We start from the raw sequence: 19,201 nt of genomic DNA on the forward strand, positions 1-19,201 counted from the left end.
TTGGGATAACAGTTGTATGAGCCCCTAATAAAATGTTAAAAAAAAAACAAAAAAACATGTGGGGGAAGGGAGCCAGCAGTCAGTGTAAGATCTGAAAATAATTTATCATTTATCAAGGAGTCACAAGTGGAGGGTCAAGAGAGGAGCTGATACCAAGGGCTCAAGTAGAAAGTAAATGTTTAGAAAATGATAGCAATATATGTACAAATATGCTTGATACAACTGATGTATGGATTGTTCTAAGAGCTGTAGGGCACCCCTCCCCCCGCCCCCAATAAAGTGATCTTTCAGTTTAAAAAAAAAAACAAAAACGATTTCTGCATCTGTGGCTTAAAAGCACTTGTAGAAGCAAATCAAACAAGGCCTTACACATATTACAGAGATATGCAGAACATTTCTGTACCAACGTGGTTTGAGAGCACGTAAAAATTATCTAATTGTACATAACAGATCAGAACGAACACTAAAAACCATGAGGTAGTAATAAATTGAATTGTCATGTTAGCTCTATAGAGAGTTGATTTTAAAGAAATAGTTCTAAGTTAAAATATCATCTCATGGCAGACTGGGGGAAAACAAGAAAGAGTACGTGCATTCTAATCATTTTCTACCCATTCCATATTCATACAAAATACATCTCAAACTCACTGCCATCGAATCAGTTCTGACTCACAGTGGCCCTAGATAGTCAAACTCTAAAACCACAGCCAACAAACCAATTCCAAACCACAGAGACCCTGTAGGGCAGAAGAAAACTGCTTCGGTGGGTTTCCAGGGGTGTCAATCTCATCCTTCCTCAAGGACCAGCTGATTGGTTCAAACTGCCGGCCTTGCAGTTAGCAGCCGACTACACAGCCAGAGTTCTTTTCGAACTCAGAGTGATCACAGAGTTTCTGAGGTGGTAAATCCTTATGGGAGCAGACAGCCTCAACTTTCTCCCATGGAGCAGACAGGGGATTTAAACCGCAGACCATGCTTACCGGACTATGCCACCGACTGTGAATGGCATATTGAATGGGTAAATCTGCAAAAAAGATCTCTTTGAAGTATGATAAACCAAAGATGTAATTTTGAAGACAACATTGCCCTGACCAACCCATGATATTTTCAGTCACTTCACTTGAGAAAGCTGGCCAATGCATAAGGAAGCCTGAAGAATAATGGTGTTGGTACAGAATATTGAATATGCATGAGCTGCCAGAACAAATCTCTCCCCGAAAAAAATACAGCCAGAATGTACCTTAGATGTTGTGTTAGTCTGGGTAGACTGGAAAAACAAATTCATAGACACTCATATGTTTATAAGAAAAGATGTCCAAAGTATGGGAGTAATTGTATAAAGAGTAATTGCACATTAAGAAAACACCCCAGCTCTCTCCAGATCCATAAGTCCATAAGTCCAAGTCCATAAGTCCAATATTAGCCCAGATATCCGATACCCATCTATAAACTTGTCTTCAGACTCATGAAGCACATGCAATGATGCCAAATGCAGGAAGATCACAGGGTGAGAAGTCTTGTGGATCCAGTGGTGGTGTGAGCATCTCAGCACTGGCAGGGGTCTGTCTCCATGTGGCTTCCCCAGCTCCGAGACTCTGACCGCCATCAGCCTATCTCCATATGTCTTGTCAGCTGTAATATCTCCCAGGGAGTGAGCTGAAAGAGAGAGACTGTCTCCCGCCTCCAAGGAGGAATACAGGAGTTCCCAGAATCCTCAGGAGAAGGCCATGCCCACAGAGGCCTCATTCGCTGTGACCTGATTGACAGGCTAGATGCCACCCCCTCACTCTTAATCCTCTCAAATTGACAAACGATTATATAACTTTCACAGATGTGATGATGGCAAGTGCTCATCTCCCACACTTTGGCCATGTCATCAGAAGAGACCAGACCCTGGAGAAAGACACTCTGCGTGGTGAAGTAGAAGGTCCTCAAAAAAGAGGCAGAATCTCAATAAGATGGACTGGCACAGAGACTGCAACAGTGAACGCAAACATAACAACAGTGTAAAGATGACTCAGGACCAGGCAGTGTTTCAGTCCGTTGTATGTTGTGTTGCTATGGGTTAGAAGGAACTGACTCAAGGGCATCTAACAGCAGCAGATAGTTAGCAAATTCTGCCAATGTTGACATTTCTGTTTCAGAGTCACACTACAGTGGAAATTAGGGAGTTGGCCTTTACTTTAAAGAAGGGGCAATTGGAACACAGATTCCCTTGCCCAAAATAAACCAGCTATTTGAATCTGAACTAAGTACTGTCATCTACATTGGAAAAGACTTTCTCAAGTTGTGGCTTAAAATCTTCGAAGTCTCACCCAGCAGCTTTCTTTAAGCACTGGATTTTCTATTTTCATAAGAGGTACCATCAACTTCAGCCCTCATTTTTTATGTATTTACGTTTTATGGTTTATCGCAGGGCGGGATTCTCGTCAACATTTCCATAAGCTCGCTGGAGGCTAAAAGTACTGCTCAACCACTGGGAATCTTCCCACCCCACCCGAAGCACTTGCTGGCAACAGAGCTAAAAATCCAACATTTATTGAGTTTCTTACATCTGCAAATAGGTCCAGAAGGACAAGGGCAATTGAAATGGTTCTCCTGAAATTTAAAAGCAAAATAGGCAGCGAGTCCTAAACAGTTATAATATGTTCTGCTGTGATGGAGATATAGACAGAGTGCTTTGTGGATATACATTGTAGAGCATCATTTTTACTGAGACCGGTTGAGAAAAGCTACTCCAAGTACGGTCTGAAGACCACAGATCGCTGCCACCCCATTTGAAATCAGCTCCGAAATGGAGAGTAAGTAACTGGAAATTGCTATACAAGTGGTGATATACAGAACATGTTTGCTGAGTCTAATACTAAAAAAGTCACAATGTGCATGGGCATGTCTGCTCATAGATTATAAATGATGAGAGAGAGAGAGTGGGAAGGGGGGAAGGAAGGAGAGGCCAGAGAAAGGACTGGAGAGAGAGAGGAAGAGATGGAGGAATAGAGAGATAGGAAAAAGAGAAAGAGATGGGAATGAGAAAGAAGAAAAGAAGGAAGGGGGGAAGAAACAGAGATTGGTCGCTCCCTCCCAGAGAGAGTTTAGGAAGTACAGTCTTGGATACACCAGGTTTAGCCCAGGCTTTCTAGATGGGTCTACTCCCAGAGCAGAGCACGCGAAGATCAGCGTGGCAACGGATAACCAGCAACAACAGACCAGAGGGAAATCCAAGGACTGATGGAGGAATAAGAAGACCAGTAAAGTTAGATGGTAAGGGTATGAAAGTGTATGAGTGTGAGTGTGAGATTGTCAGCACTCATGAATGAGAGTGAAAGTCAGATTTAATGCTGAGTTTGGACTTCGTCATGTGAGCAACAGAGAGCTATGGAAAATTCATTTATGGAAAGGACCATAGTAGACTCTGTTCAAGGGTAAAGAACACTCAATAGCGACTGGCTCATTGAACTATTGCACATTTGCTACCAGGAACGTAAACTCAAATGAGTGTCTAGACCAGGCCAATCCCATCACCAGGGAGAGAGGCCTGTAGCTCTTGCCTCATCTAATGGGTCACCAGGGACCCAGCTGTAACCAAGTGTTCCTTTGGAAGCGCCCACCTAGCCCACATCTCCAGTTTCTCAAGAGAAGCTGGAACACTGTGTTTGTAAAGCAACCCCCACATCTCAAATGTTAGCACTAACTCCAAAAAATGCTAAAGATAACTATGAAAGCCAAGTGCAGCAGGCCTGAAAGGTGGTTTTTCACACAGGTCTCCAATTTGTATCTTTACTTCAGAATATATATTAAAGACGCTAATTTTGTCTGTCAAAATGATAAATGGCTGCTCAGGTAGCTTTCAGTCCCTATAGCTCACAAAGACTATTTTTAATACTCATGACGTCATGTCTGCATTGCCCAGTCTTCAAAGATTGTGCCGTTACTGACTACTGGCGATACCTGCTGATACACCCAAGTCTGAACACCAAAAGTCCCTCTCACTTGATGCAGCAGTGAAAAGTGTGTGCCGTGATAGCCACTATGTACAGCTCTCGTAAGCACCAAGGGTGGTGTGCTTTTTAAAGTCTTTACCCCTGACTCCTTGTCATTTCCTGGCCAACACTGGTCTGTCTCCAGCTAAGCACCAGGAAAGAGTGCATCACTTCATGATTTCCTTTTCTCTGGGGATCTTTGTCCAGCGAACATTGGCTAGGCTCCAGGTCACGGGGTAGTGTTCATTGGGCGGTAGAATTCTTGTGCTCCATGCTGAAGACCTGTTTTGTTTTCCCAGACAATCCCCTCAGACATGGCCACCAGGGCAGACTTGTATGAGGCTTGTATGTTGCTGTGGTGCCCCTGAGCAGGTTTCAGCGGAGCTTCCGGGCTAAGACAGACTAGGAAAAAAGGCCTGGAGATCTCCTTCCACAAACGAGTTCATGAGAACGCTACAGGCTACAATGGTCCCAGCCGCAGCTCAGGACCAGGCAGGATTTGGGTTCAATGGTGCAGTCATGGAAAGTCAGGGCTGAGGCAATGAATGGCAGCTAACAACCAAGTGCATGATCAAGGTGGTGGTGGTAGCCCTGTTAGCACACATCTACATTATCAGACACCAAGAGAGAGCAACAGGTTTGGAGGGGGGAGGGGGGAAGCCCACTGGTCCATTTCAGAAGTGTTTGTTAGAAAGTTGGGGGAGGGCAGGGAGGTGAGTGAAATAAACTTGAAATTAAAGAATCAATAAAAAATTCTCTTCCCAGCTGTTCTTCCTATAGCCTGAATGAAGAACACACATCTTTTTGATTAAAGTGTGGCTTTTCATGCCCTTCCCTGGCAGGCTACCAAGAGCTGACTAGAGGAGTGTTCTGCTATTTTAAGGTGGAATTGTTTGCATTTGACTTGAAAAGACGCCTTCTTCCCCCATTCCCGTGTTCAGACTGCCTCAGAGGGGAAGCAACAATCTAAACCTGAAGAAACAATACAGAGGAAATGACCCCTGGCTCCTCAGGGAGGAGTTTTTTAAAGCTTTCCAAATGACCAGCATTTCACAGTTTTCCTCGCTCTCAGGGGCAAGCTCTCCTGTTCGAAGAAACTCGAATTAGACTCGATTGGATTAAAACTCTATGGACATTCGCACCATCCACACCCACTATAACAGATTATCATTCAATTAAACAACTCTCTAATGCCTCCGATTTATTTCTCATATCGGAGGACGCTTTTTCATTCATGTATTTATTTTATAAATGTATCCATTCAGAAATCCGTATCGGAGCTCAGAATTTGAATTGGGGCCAAAGGAGGATAAACGGTCTTGAAATGATGGCTGAGATTTCGTTCTTTCTTTTTAAGCCTGGTCATTTTTATTTCTTTCCAGTAAAATGCCTCTATCGTTTAGCCTGAAAAGCCATTGGATCTGTGTTTGAGAAACAAATCACTGTGCACACACACCACTGTGCCAGAGTTGCGTCGTTAAGCCTGAAATATGGCTCCCTTTCTCCTCTTCCGTCATTCTAGAACATTCACTACATTCTCTGGCCGGCTGCAGGAGCTGAGCTCACCTCCTCTCAGCCAAGATGTGCTCAGCGAGCTAGAATGGTCTGAGCTCACTGCTCACATGCCTTAATCTATTTTGTAATTTCTCTGTTAGCCTTAAGTTTTTTGAAAGCATGACTAATTACTATTTGCTCTCATGGGTCCAAAGTCTGAGAGCCCTTTAATATGAGTCTTGACCACCTCCCAGTGAAACTGCTCACAAGGAAAAAGCCACTGTTGTGATTTTCTGTTTTTCCTCCTCTTCCAAATCTCACTGTTCTTTTGTGGCTGTTAGAGCTTAGAACTTATATTAGATTTCCCTGTTGTGCTATAAGAATCAGCAACTATCTGGCGCAGGATGATGATTTTCCAGAACCAGAGAGGAGATTTGCTTGTAGAGATAAAACAACTGTAAAATGAAATGTCTAGGTCTTTGCTAATGTCTTAAAGCGACATAGCGAATCAATGGCATGCAGAGTAGATGCAAAATGAAACGGAATGCTTTCGCTCATCTGGCTTAGATGATCCCACCAACCTCCCCCCTCCCCCCATTCTCCCAGCCTCTTTCTTTCTCTTCTCTCAAGTTCTGATGTGGCCTGGTTTGGTTTGACTACTATATAAACAGTTTGTATTGAACACATGTAGGGGGGAACCTCAGTTGTAACATACTTGTGGAAATGATCATCTTCATGGGTGACATTTTTCTCATAGATTGCTCTAAGGCAATGAATCATTTATCTCCTTCAAAAGTCTGAATCAAGCCCTTCAGCCTCCCTGGAGGGTACAAGCTACTTCAGCAAAAAGGTATGTGACAAATTCCTAAAAGCTTTCAGCAGATGCCGCCCAGGGTCAGTGGTGGAAAGAGTCACCCCAAGCCTGGGCTTTCTGGTTTGCATGCATGACTGCAGTGGATCTTCATCTCTGCATGGTATGTTCTCTTGAAAATTTATTTTTAAAACCACGAGCTTCCTTCCTCTATAAATACATACAAGATGCCCATGCTTCCCCCAAAGTATCCTTTCATAAATCACACTGTCCACTTGTTAAGCTTGCCCAGCCAGAGAAGATTTGTCTCTGGGGCCAGCTTCTTGCAAAGCCAACCCAGAGTCTGATTCAATAAACGAGAATCCCAACTGATTAATTCAGAAGTGGAGACATGTCTTGGTCCAGGAGCTAGGCCAACTGTCTGCACATTCCCTTCGGGTGGGGTAGAGCCACACAAGAAATCAAATTACAGATGAGCAGGCATCCTGCTGATTTTAGAAAGAGGGGAAAGAGAGGTCGCTGCTATCATGCCTTAGCAGCCCCATGAATTTCCTTTACCATTCGAAGTTATATTTGTGTCCACCCTCTAACCTTAGAGTCCCCTCTCCCATTCGTTAAAATACAATATACCAAGGGGAGAGGACTTGGAAAAAGAGAAGGTGCTGCAGCCTACAGAGAACTCCTCTTCCAACACCACTGGGTGTGTTCCGGATTCCATTTGAATTCAAACAGCCCTTCCTCAAGATGTATTCATGCCAGGATCCTTATAACGTTTGACACTTTGAGAACTGTTTTACGAGTAATGACAGCCTGTAGGTGGATGACTCATGGTGTACCTTTCAGAGAGAAGATGCAAGCTACCGTGATGGCCGGCTTCTGTAAGCACATTGGGGTTGGAAATTGTAAACGACCACTCATCAGCTAGAGAATTAGCTCTCGTTTATTTAGAATAGTGCTGGGCAGACATAGCAGATATAATCAAAAGCAGCTCTTTGAATACAAGATATATGTATGTATGTATGTATATATAAATTAATGTTTACCTTCTTGTGGTTTTCTTAGATGATTGTTACTCCATTGTGGTGTTTGCGCAGGTAATGGAGCTAAACAACGGCGCCCAGAGCCACATGGAGCTAGAAAAGGATTCCTATCCTCTGTTTGTTACTTCTCCTCCTTCTCTGTCCCTGCCCCACCTCCCACTTCCTCCTTCTCCTCCTCCTCTCCCTCTTCTTCCTTAGTCTCCTTGTCTGTCTCTGTCTTCCTTCTCTTCCTCTTTCAGTCAATTTCCTTACAAGTTAATAAGAACTCCAAACTCTTCGTCAACCGCATGTCAGCGACCGCTGCAGAAATGGCGAGTTGTTAATAAGACTCACACTGTATACTCAGTTATGCTACTGGAAAGGCTTTCTCAATGCAGAAATGCATGGCTTAATGTCCTGCTGGGAATGTTCAACCCCGTCTATGTCGGTGGTCCCATCAGGTTATAAAAGAGTTCAGAAATTTCTATGAGAAAACATGGCGTAACAGAAACACTCTGTTAAGTACAGCGATCTAAACAACCTCTCACTATGAGATGTAGTCAATTCCGTAGTACGGCCCTGCTAACCAGGGTCCCTTCTGTGATGCATCCCTCTGTGGGTGTGGCTGCCATCTCATTGGAAGGTTGGGGGGGGGGGAGGCGCAGTCTGTTTTATACTAATGGACAGGATTAAGGTGAGATTAATCAGAATGTGAACCAAGCCACCACCACAGCAAAGCCATTGCTCTGTGTAGAAGAGCATGTCAGAAGCAGGAGCACAGAGGCGTCGCGGGACCATTGAAAGAAGAGCAATCAGTAAACCACATTCACGGTCTCCGGCTTGAATACCAAGGGGAGAGGACTTGGCGAATGAGAAGGTGCTGTAACCTACAGAGAACGCCTCTTCCAACTCCACTGGCTGTGTTCCGGATTCCATTTGAACTCAAGCATCCCTTCCTCGAGATGTATTCTGGTCGGGATCTTTATAATGAATACCAAGGCAGAGACTGAAATCAGAGCCATCAAAAGCTGAGTCATGGAGGCAGGCTGATACCAGAGGCCAAGGCAAGGACACCATGACACCAGAGGAGCGGCCCTGAGACTATGAGGCGGTGAGGCACAGCAGTGGGTGGGCCTCCTGGCCCACAAAGGCAGAGGCAAGAGACCCCATGGCTGAGAGCCTGGGGTTCAGGGAGAGACTTGGATGTTGCCTGAGCAGAGGCATTGCTGGAAAACGATGACTGTATCCTTATGGTTTACTGTCTTGACTGGCGGTGATCTGTTAACTTCTCTAGTAAACCCCCTTAATTTTGTCTTCTCTGAGTTAATTCTGCAAGGTCCTTGCAATGAATGATCAATCCCAGCGTAGTAGAGTGCTGTGACAGGAACTGTTAGTATCAGAATAAGTATAGAAAGATGGAGGGTGGAGGCATGGCTAACCTCTGCCTCCTGCCAAGAAGGAGGCCAGAGGAGGTCAAATACGGCTTCTGCATCGTTTTAGCACATTAGCTCCCCGGTCCTGCATTCACCTCAATCCTGGGGCAGCAGGGAAGCTGACCGGTGCCCAGTCAAGTTGCATGTCCATCGCTCACAGGGGCCACTGTTGTCACCAGGGAGGATGCTCTGCTGAGGCCACTGCCTGGTGAGTTAGGTGCAGGCCCAAGACCGAGGCTCCTACTGCGGTGGCAGTCTCTGGGCGGCAGCAACAGCAGCTGAGGAACAGAAGAGGCAGAGGAGAAAGAGAGGTCCTGAGATCCAGAGGAGGGGGGTGAACAGACAGAAGGTGCAGGTGAGACGGGAATAGTTGGAGGGCCATCACATGGGCTTGAAAAGTCAGACAGGGAGAAAGAAAGGGTAGGGAGTGGGGCTGGCATGACTCTCAGAGACCAGGTGGCAGTGCTGACAGAGGAAGTTTTCACTCCGTGTGGCGGGGGCTTCAAAGGTCTAGGTGCACCCAGTGAATGGCCTGCATTCCTCCTACTGTGGAGAGTGTGTGTTCACACAGCGTCCACATCACATACTGCCCTGTTTCACTGAGCATATCGTTGATGTTCAGTGGCATCTACGTGCAGTTAAAGGAGAGGGTTATGTCGATGGTTTTTAGTTTTGGTTTGGTTTTTGTCTTTTATTTTTGTTTTTGTTTTTCCTAGTGAGGGAAGACATGATCGCTTTTTTAAGTGTATAGCGCAAAATGCTAAACGTGAGAACTGCATTCAAAACAAAGGCCAAAGCTGAACCAGAGACACCGAACAGGACATCAGAGCACCAGAGCCAAGGAGCAGAACCTGGAAGGGTGCTAACCGGCAGGCAGAGCAGGAAAACGGAGAGGAGATGGTAGGAATAGTTTCAATGGCAGAGGCCAAGTCACTAGGTGAGGAGGTAGTCTTTTCAAGAGGTTTAAGAACAACGTTAACCTGGAGTTCCAGACAGCACAGAGTGGGTAGGAAAGAGGGAACCGATTACAAGGAACTATATGTGACCTCCTCCCTGGGGGACAGACAACTGAAAAGTGGGTGAAGGGAGACGTCGGACAGGGCAAGATATGACAAAATAACAATTTATAAACTATCAAGGGCTCATGAGGGAGAGGGGAGCAGGGAGGGAGGGGAAAAATGAGGACCTAATGTCGGGGGTTTAAGTGGAGAGAAAATGTTTTGAGAATGATGTACAAATGCGCTTTACACAATTGATGTGTGTATGGATTGCGATAACAGTTGTATAAGCCCCTAATACAATGTTTAAAATTAAAAAAAAGAAACCATCCCATGAAAGTTATGCAAGCGCATCCCTATGAGAGCCAGGTGTTCACAGGAAACGTAGGAGCTTTACCTGCACAAGGCTAAGTATGAAGTTCCTGCTGGTTTCCTTCCTTAACTGGCTGCTTCTGTTAGGACATCATGAGGTCAGCACAAAAGGCTCTCAAGTATTATCATTATCTCTGATCCTATTGACAAGTTGAAGGAGTCCTGGTAGCATATGGGCTATTTGATGGGCTGCAATCCTCACGGTCAGCAGTTTGAAACCACCAGTGGTTCTGTGAGAGAAAGACGAGGCTTTCTACTCCATAAACAGAGTTTCAGAAACCCACAGGGGGTCACTATGAGTTGCATCAACGCGATGGCATTGAGTTTGGTTTGGGTTATTAATTTGTTAGATTTCTTTGGGGAAAATGAATAGGGAATAAGTTATCTGAGAATGCAGGGTTCTCAAAAGCTTCACTTTGGCTTGGCTGGACTCCTGAGCAGTATAATTCTCCAGGATTCCAACATGCTCTGCTTTCTTTTGAAACCAAACGAAGCCTCCCGCGGATCCTTTTCTCTGCTTCCAAAACATGTTGGTGCTGGCCAAGAGTTTAATTTATATTTTTCACAAAATAGCAGCACTTAAATCAATGTTCTTTAGTCAATATGGATAAGATGTATGCGCAGAAGAGCTCATTTGCAGAATACCAATGAAAAATTTCTCCTGAAGATGCACACAAATTCAACACGAAGTATGTTTCATTAAGCTATGCTATGGACCTTACTTTATCGAAACCAGGAGGAATTAAATGCTTCTCCAGCGGAGCCTCATAGTCAGTTGGTGGCAGTACTTGCTACTAATAACAGGGAAACTATTAGCTAAACAACCCTAAGAGATCCCAGTTATGTAATTGTACCACCAAATGTGATATGGGAAATGTTTGCATCTTTTCACTTCATTGCATTAACAGAAGAAGTCATACAGCCATTGCATTACCAAGTGTTCAGCAACGTAGAAAAGACATCAGTTAGTCTGACATCGGTCATACAAATGTTGCATTAAAAATCTAAGCTGTTGGATATTTCTGAGACCCCAAGTCAGTAACAACAGCTTGGGACAAGAACCATTCTTTCACCTCTTTCCTTTAGCAAATCTGGTGATTCCAAGCAAAACTGTGAATTTTAACAGGCAAGAGTTCTCTTTACCTGGAAGAAATTGGGCAGTTCTGTTGATTGGTGATAGAATGGTAGAATTCCCACCTTCTATAGGAGCTACCTGCTCAATATGCCTCAGGCTTAGCCATCACCTATCCGTCAGTGACAGCTTGAATGCTGGTACAATGCGGAGCCAGTTTCAGCAGAGTTCCCAGACCAAAGAGGCACTCGAAGAAAGTTCTGGAGATCTACTTCTGAAACCAAGTCAGTGAAAACCCATGAATCTCATGGTCCAGTTCCCACCCGCTTGTGGAGATGGTACAGGACCAGGCAGTGCTTCATTCTGGTGTCCAGGGGGTTGTCCTGGGTTAGTAGTCAACTCAACAGCATTGAACAACAAATCAATGACCTGCAGTTTACAATCAAAGCTACGTGACGGGCCAAGTGGAATACATGATACTGATAGTTCTTGAATCACATGCCCAGTGTGAAAGCAGTCTTTGCTGGTTACTGACTCTTTACTCTCAAACTCTCACTCCACTTTCTACCCTTCTCTGTTCTGTTTTGTTGCTAGAGAAGATGACCTATACAAATAGCTTAAGTTGAATTCTCTTGCTCTCTGGCTTACGACTGTTTGATCAATAGACATCACCAGTAAGGGCTTGGGAGATTGAATGAGTGGAAGTCAAAATGTCTATCTGCAAGCCCCCTCCCCACATGGTGACGATATTTTAGACTACGGCCATCCTAGTCCAGAGTGTGTTTTGGTTCTATGCGGCCCAAGTTCTCACGAGACCTTGATAACTAGCCAAATGTCCCTTCTCTTCCAATCCTAGGGCTAGTCATTACTCCCCAGTGCTTCTAGCCTTTGCGGGCCTCATCACTCCTGTCAAAGTCCTTAACCCAACCCATCTGTCACTAGACCCTTCATCAAATTATTTTCCGTCAAATCCCTGTGAGTCTGTCATCTGTCTTCTGCCAGGACCCTGAGCGTGTGATCTCTTCCCTTGAGCTTTCACCGTTCAACCTGGAGAACAAATACCATGAAAACAGAGCTGACATCTGTTCAGTTGATGGAAATGTTCCCTATCTTGATACTGTAATGTAGTATTTTCTTACACTGAGGATCTGTGAATACAATGATAAGCATATATAACCGATTAAATGTACAATACCAAGTAAGCCAAGTGCTTATGACTTTCCAGATGAAGACTAGAGATAATAAGTGCAACAAGTCTTTGTAGGAGGTAGACAATCACATCTGGAGACAAGAGAAGAGAACAATTTAGCATAAGTGAGATTTGGGCTGGCATTAAAGAATAGATAACAAGACAGAGAAGATCCCATTGCTGAGAGGAGACAGTCAACAACAGAGGTGTGGCAGTAAGAACTACATACCCAAAACCAACCAAACCCACTGCCATCAAATTGATTCTGACTCAGAGCGATCCTATCTTGGGTTCCTGAGACTGTAAATCTTCACAGGAAGAGGTAACTAAGGCAGCTGGTGAAGTCTGAACTGCTGACTTTGCTGTTGCAGCCTACGCCTCACCCGCCGTGTCACTGGGCTTCTTAGAGCTAGGAAATTGAAAGACTGATCACGGGTAGATGTTTCTTTAGCTCCCAAAGTATCACTTTATTCATATTTTCTCCTATTAGGTCCCAGTATCAAACAATTAGTCTGAAGCTAAATAGCCTTACTCGAATGACCATCCATTGTCCATCAATATTCCGAACCGTAAACCTCAGCATTTCCCTGACCTGACATCATCTCAGATAATCTCCAAGCATGCAGAGGTGGCAACTCTTCATCCTTTTCAATGAGCCCTAAACCCCCATTTATTGTCCACTTAATCAGTTCAGTCCTTGGAACTTGCATTTCACTAGGAAACCATTGGGGGAGGAGAGATATTCACTGAAAATATCTTGGTTCGTTGAGCCTATTAAGAACCATAAAAGATAGGGGTCTTCATTGTTGCTCATGCTTCCCAAGTTTGTTTGAGGAGAGTCAACTCTGAAGCCTGTCTGTGGCACAGCGATGCACTCGTGTTGTCTCTGTTCCCTTCAAACAGTGTATAGAATGCTCCTGTGTACCGAAACAACCTGAGTCAGCCCCACAAATGGCTTCTAAGAAGGTTGACTCTATTTTTCAGGGAGAGCTTTTTTTTTTTTTTTTTTTTTTAATCACGAGACATAAAAGAGCGACAGGCAGACTGAGCATCTGGAATACAATAGTGATGAATCTCACAAAACTGGAAATTTAGGTTAGTTGCACTAAGATAAGGTTATAGAAAAGAAAAGTTGCTGACAGTCAGAAAACGCTATATAAAACCAGCAACTTCCACACATGCATTTGGAAATGTAAATACATTTTAACACCCAGAGAGGTGCAGGAGATGCTAGCTATTTTGGGCTACTCTGAACGAAGGCAGCTGTATGTTCTGAAACATATGGCACGATACTTTATAAAGCCAGGAGGAGGAAAGAAAATCATGGAATGACACATTTCAGTTGGCCATTTTGAGATTCCTTAAAAATTCTGTCCTGGAAAAAAAAGACAACGATTCCCTGATAACCAGTATGACAAATAGCCGTCATTGGGAGACATTCTCTCAACCAGAAAGGAAACTGGAATATACAGTATAGAGATGAGTTTGCTTCTGTACAACAAGCTAGCTCGCTTCGACCCAATTAGAGGACCCTTTCCCCATCTCATTGTGTCCCTGTGTAAGTTTAAGGGAAGGAGGTTGGCAAGGGGTGCAAGGCCTGTGAGCTATTTCATGTGGCTCTTTCATTGTTTTTCATTTTTGTATTAAATTGGGGGCTCTTACATCTCTTATCACAATCCATACATTCATTCAGTGTGTCAAGCACATTTGCACATATGCTGCCATCATCATTTTCAAAGCATTCTCTTCCCACTTGAGCCCCTGATATCAGCTCCCCATTTCTCCCCACTCCCTCCCCCACGCACCCTCCCTCACAAACCCTTGATAAGTTATAGATTATTATTTCCATATTGTGTTAGTCTGGGTACTTTAGAGAAACAAATTCACAGAAACTCCTATGTATAAGAGAGAGTTTTATATAAAGGGTAAGTTCACATCAAGAAAACATCCCAACCCAGTGATACCCAAGCCTACAAGTCCAATATTAGCCCATATGTCCAAAACCAATCCACAAAGTCCTCCTGCATCTCAAAAAACACACACAATGACACCGACTGCAGGAGGAAAGCCGAATCAGTGAGCATGTAAGCATCTCAGCACTGGCAGGGATCGCCACAAGGGTGCTCCAGCACCCAGGGAGGCATCGGGGTAGGTCCATGTGACTTCTCCTTGGGGGTGTCTTGCAGGAAGTGAGCCTTGCCAGCTGAAGCAGAGAACTGGCTAAGGCAGCTGCACCCTGGTCGACCATCACAAAGCAAGAGACCCGTGAACTAGAAAGGCGAGGCTCACTGAGCCATTTATCCTTCTGCCCTTCAATTCACCCCACATGTGTTTATCGGCCAGGTTGGCACAATAAACAACCTCACATATCTTATATCGTCCTCCGTTGTCCCTCACCCACTTTTCCGTTATTCGTGGGGGGAGAAAGGAAGAATCATGTAGCTCTTATACGCAAGGTCAATAGTTCCCACCAAACCACTTTTCCCCCGCAGGAGTCTGGTAAATAGGTGTGGGGAAGGTACTAAGGTACTAAGAGGATTCACCTGTGAGTCACTGTGACCAGGATTCTCTAGAAGGTCATCCTGCTGGGTATAAAATGAGCCCTCAGAGAATGTCTTCAGAGGGAGGCTTCCAGCAGAGTGGTATGCACTTGGGGCATTTATTCAAAAAATAACAAAACCCCTCGCTGTCATCAAGTCAGTGAAGACACTCACAGCGACCCTCTATGACAGGGAAGAGCAGCCCCGGTAGGTTTCTGAGACTGTAACTCTTTACAGGAGTCGGACGCCTCATCTTCCTCTCATGGAACAGCTGGGAGTCTCAGACTGCTGACCTGTACTTAGCAGTCAAATGCTTAACCACTGTGCCACCAGGGCTCATGGGCAGACCGACAAGACCTTTGTGACACACCCTGTGAAGCCTTTCTCCCTGGCCTTTCAACCTGAGAACTTCCATGATAAACTGCTTCATCGTGAGCCTTCCCTGTGCGTTCTGTGCAGCCGCTGCAATGGGTTCTAGACCCTGGGAGGCAAGACAGAGAAGCTTCTTTAAGACAACTTACGAGGTGTCTGACATGGGGTTCATCAATGTACTTAGGAGACCATAGATTAATTTTTCTGGTTTTCTCCTCGTTTCCAATGGCAAAACAACACTGCGTCACCTCCATGAAGTAGCCTGGGTTTATTTCAAAAGGGAGAGTTAACTTATGCTCTATTTCAAATAAACCAAAACTCAAGTGAGTTTTGATTCGTCGTCCTGGAAGGGCAGAGTAAAACTGATCCATGGGGGTTTTCAAAGCTATAAACCTAGGCCAAGGAATTTGGAAGACAGCTACCTAGATGGCAAGCTGAAACAAAAAAGTTCCACACCTGTAGTGCCATTCCAAAGAGCGTAAGCCAACAGAATGAATAAGTTAATAGAAATATTGTTATTATCACATGCAAGTAGAATTTTGCTGAAGATAATTCACCTATGGTTGCAGCAGCAACTTGACAGGTAGCTGCCAGAAATTCACGCTGGACTCAGAAGAGGACATGGCCCAAGGGCGATCATTGCTGATTTCAGAAGGTTCGTGGCTGAAAACAGGTTATACCTGGAAGATATTTTCTTGTGTTTTATTGACTATGCAGAGGCATTGGATTGTGTGGCTCGTAAACAATTATGGTTAACATTGAGAAGAATTAGGAATTTTAGACTTGTTCATTGTGCTCATGTGGAACCTGTACAAATAGAACCAGGGAATGTTGCATGGTTGAAGATCACGAATGGTGTAAGTTAGCGAATGTACCCTTTCACTATCCTTTTACCATACTTTCACTTCCAGTAATACGTATTAATTATTTAAGCCACTGGCAAGTATTTCATGAATTCCTATAGTGATCTCACCACTGTACGAGAGCCTTTGGAAGGAAATAAAGCCGTATCCTAATCAGTAAAGACCTTATTGACAAGTCCATTGGAACAGAATGGCTGCAGATAAAATAAACCTAGGAACCATGCTGGAATCTTTAGACGTAAAGTTCAGACAATGATCTTCCTAGGGCGAGTTTCCTAGGCCTTCCATCATCATGCCTCCTTTTCTTGAGGCACCCCCACCCCCCGCCTGCTTACCTAGGAGCAGTTCGCTTCTGGAGCTCTGTGAAACCTTTACCATTTCTACCCATCTTGGTTACAATCACTGGACAGCAGCCTGCTTCCTATTCCCCTATCCTCCATCTCTTCTCTCTCTCTCTCTCTCTCCCTGATGCATGCTTTACCCAGTCCTGTAGTTCCCACCATCTGGATCCACTTTATGCCTCTCTGGGCTTCATTATTTCCTTGAATCTCCAAAGCTATTTTTTCTGCTTTGCCTCTGACTCGTAGCCTTTCATTAATGAGCAATTAATCCTCTGCTATTCCAATGTTTTCCTGTTCTGTTATCCTCTCCTGTATTTTGCCCAGTGCACTGGTATGCATTGAATCATGTCCCCATAAACTATGCGCTGGAATATTAACCCCTATACCTACGGATGGAATCCCATTTGGGAATCGGGTTTTCTGAGTTGTGTGAATGAGGTCTGAAACCTAACCATTTCTGAGTTACAAAAAAGAGCAGATCCCGACACAGATGGATGCATGAACAGGAAAGACAGAGGTCCGTGTAAGACAGACACCACATGAGATTTGCCACGGAATGTGGGGGCTACAAGAACCTTCCCCAGAGCCAACAGAGAGAGACTTGACCATGAGCTGGTGCCCTGAATTTGGATTTCTGCCTCCTGAACTGTGATGAAATATGTGTGGGTGGTATTTGTGTTATAGCAGCACAAGAAAACTAAGAAGTTCATGTTAACAAGTGAATACGTAACAGGTGTATCATGTGGCTGCTCTCTTTCTCTCTCTCTCTCTCTCCCTTCATCAGCTTTCTCTTTAACTCATTAAAGTTATGGTACAAGTATCAGCAGCACCAGAGATGGAAGCATGAGCTCCCAGCCTGAGAAATGAGGGATAAGTGTATATTTCAGAAGTCAAATAAAGAGAGGGAACCAGAGGAGAAGGAGAGAGAGAATTTGACACTGAAGGAAATCAAGGGAAAAGAGAGATCTGACCACAGAAGAACAGATATGCTAAAGAACAACAGCAGGAAAATAGGCATGAGGTAAAAAGGAAGAGAAAAGTCGTATTTTAACAAACAGAGAGAGAGATGCATTTTTGAAGTTTTTTTATATAGTAGCTGTGGGATCCCACAAGGAAGGAAATCTTGGAAATGCTTCCTTCTTCCCTCGGCACGCTTTAATCCTGGGACTGAACCCACCCTCTGAAGAAGATCCCCTTTCAAGCAGTCAGTAGACAGACCTATAAAGCGAAGAGTAGCACCGATGAGGAGCATGTTTCTCAGTACAATCCACCTTACAAGACAAAAGGCGCAGAATTCGCCCCAAAACACCTGCCAGAAGGCAGGAAAGGGCAGAAGAGAGGAGTAATTAGAGAAGGAGGTCTCAGGGAAGACGTGAGGAGGGTGCTGTTACGTCATGGGCATAGTGTCACAAAACAAAAGGCACATGAATTTTTGGTTGAGAAATTAACTGGCTCTGTAAGCTTTCACTTTAACCACAATAAATACATATATGTACTGTATACACATATATACTTTTATATCCATGCATGCATACATATGTGCAGATAGATACATATCATACATCTTAAAAATTAAACCTTTTTCATTGAGTCTGCTACCAACAGGTGCAACCGGCAGCAAGTCACTTGATCTCTTTGTGTCTGTGTTTCAAGATCTATAGTCTTCAAGATCACAGTCTACGGAGAACCTCCTTTAAGTTCACCCAAGGTAGTATGCCAAGGTATTTGAGGTAGTTAGTTTATTGTGTCAACCTGGCCAATAAACACATGTGGGATTAATGGAAGGGCGGAGAGAAAAATAGCTCAGCGAGCCTCGCCTTCCTCGCCTCTTGCTCTTTGATGATCGGACCAGTATGCGGCTGCCTTTCTTGTTCTGTGCCTCTGTTTGCAAGCTACACTACCTGTGGGACACCTAACCCATGAATGATGTCACTGTAATTTGAGGTTCCTTCAAGACCTGCTTCGCCACACTGTAGGAATTTACATCTCTTAAGCTGGGGACTGTTGGACCCTGTCATCTGGCTGACTGTTGGTGACCTGCCTTGCTGTTTGCTGCCTGTGCCCGATAGCCTGAATTGCTCTACAGAGGACTACCCGGCGGGCCTCAAGAGTTGACGGACTGCCAGTGTCTCACAACTATCTCATGGGAGTAAGTTGCACTGAGCCATTTGTACTGCTTTATAATTTAATTAACTGTTTATTTCTTGTGTTATAAATTATCTATCTGTATAAATATATATCAAATTATTAGCATTCTGGTTTTGTTTCTCTAGTGAACCCTGTCTAACACAGTATTCATACTATTGTTATAAAATTCCAGGGAGGAAATATGTTCAGCTAAATGGGGCTAGTATAGGTGACTGAGAGAAAGAAGAAAGGAGGAGGGGCAGTCTTTGCTTCTGTGAAGTTCAAAGCAATCTTCCCAAAGGGAAACCATCAAGGAATTATGTCACCCAGGATGTGTTTTCAGAGACGGCTGGTGGAATTCCCTGTGTGCTGGGAGTGGTTGGTTTGGGAGCTGCAAGAGTTCCTTCTGGCACGCTGTTGTTCAGGTCAGGGTGATTCTGCAATGCAGCTTGCTGACGGGGACATGTGCTGGCCATGGTGGAACAATGGTTGTTCATAAGAAGAGGGCGCAGTCACAGAGAATCACAGTTCCCTCCGTATGGCAAACTTGCCTGACTACTTCTCTTGGCAAATTCTGCCAGCCAGAGCTA

The sequence above is a fragment of the Echinops telfairi genome, unplaced genomic scaffold, assembly GCF_000313985.2.
Source record: "Echinops telfairi isolate 266 unplaced genomic scaffold, ASM31398v2 ScPeMD7_4225;HRSCAF=4972, whole genome shotgun sequence".
Taxonomy (NCBI): Eukaryota; Metazoa; Chordata; class Mammalia; order Afrosoricida; family Tenrecidae; genus Echinops; species Echinops telfairi.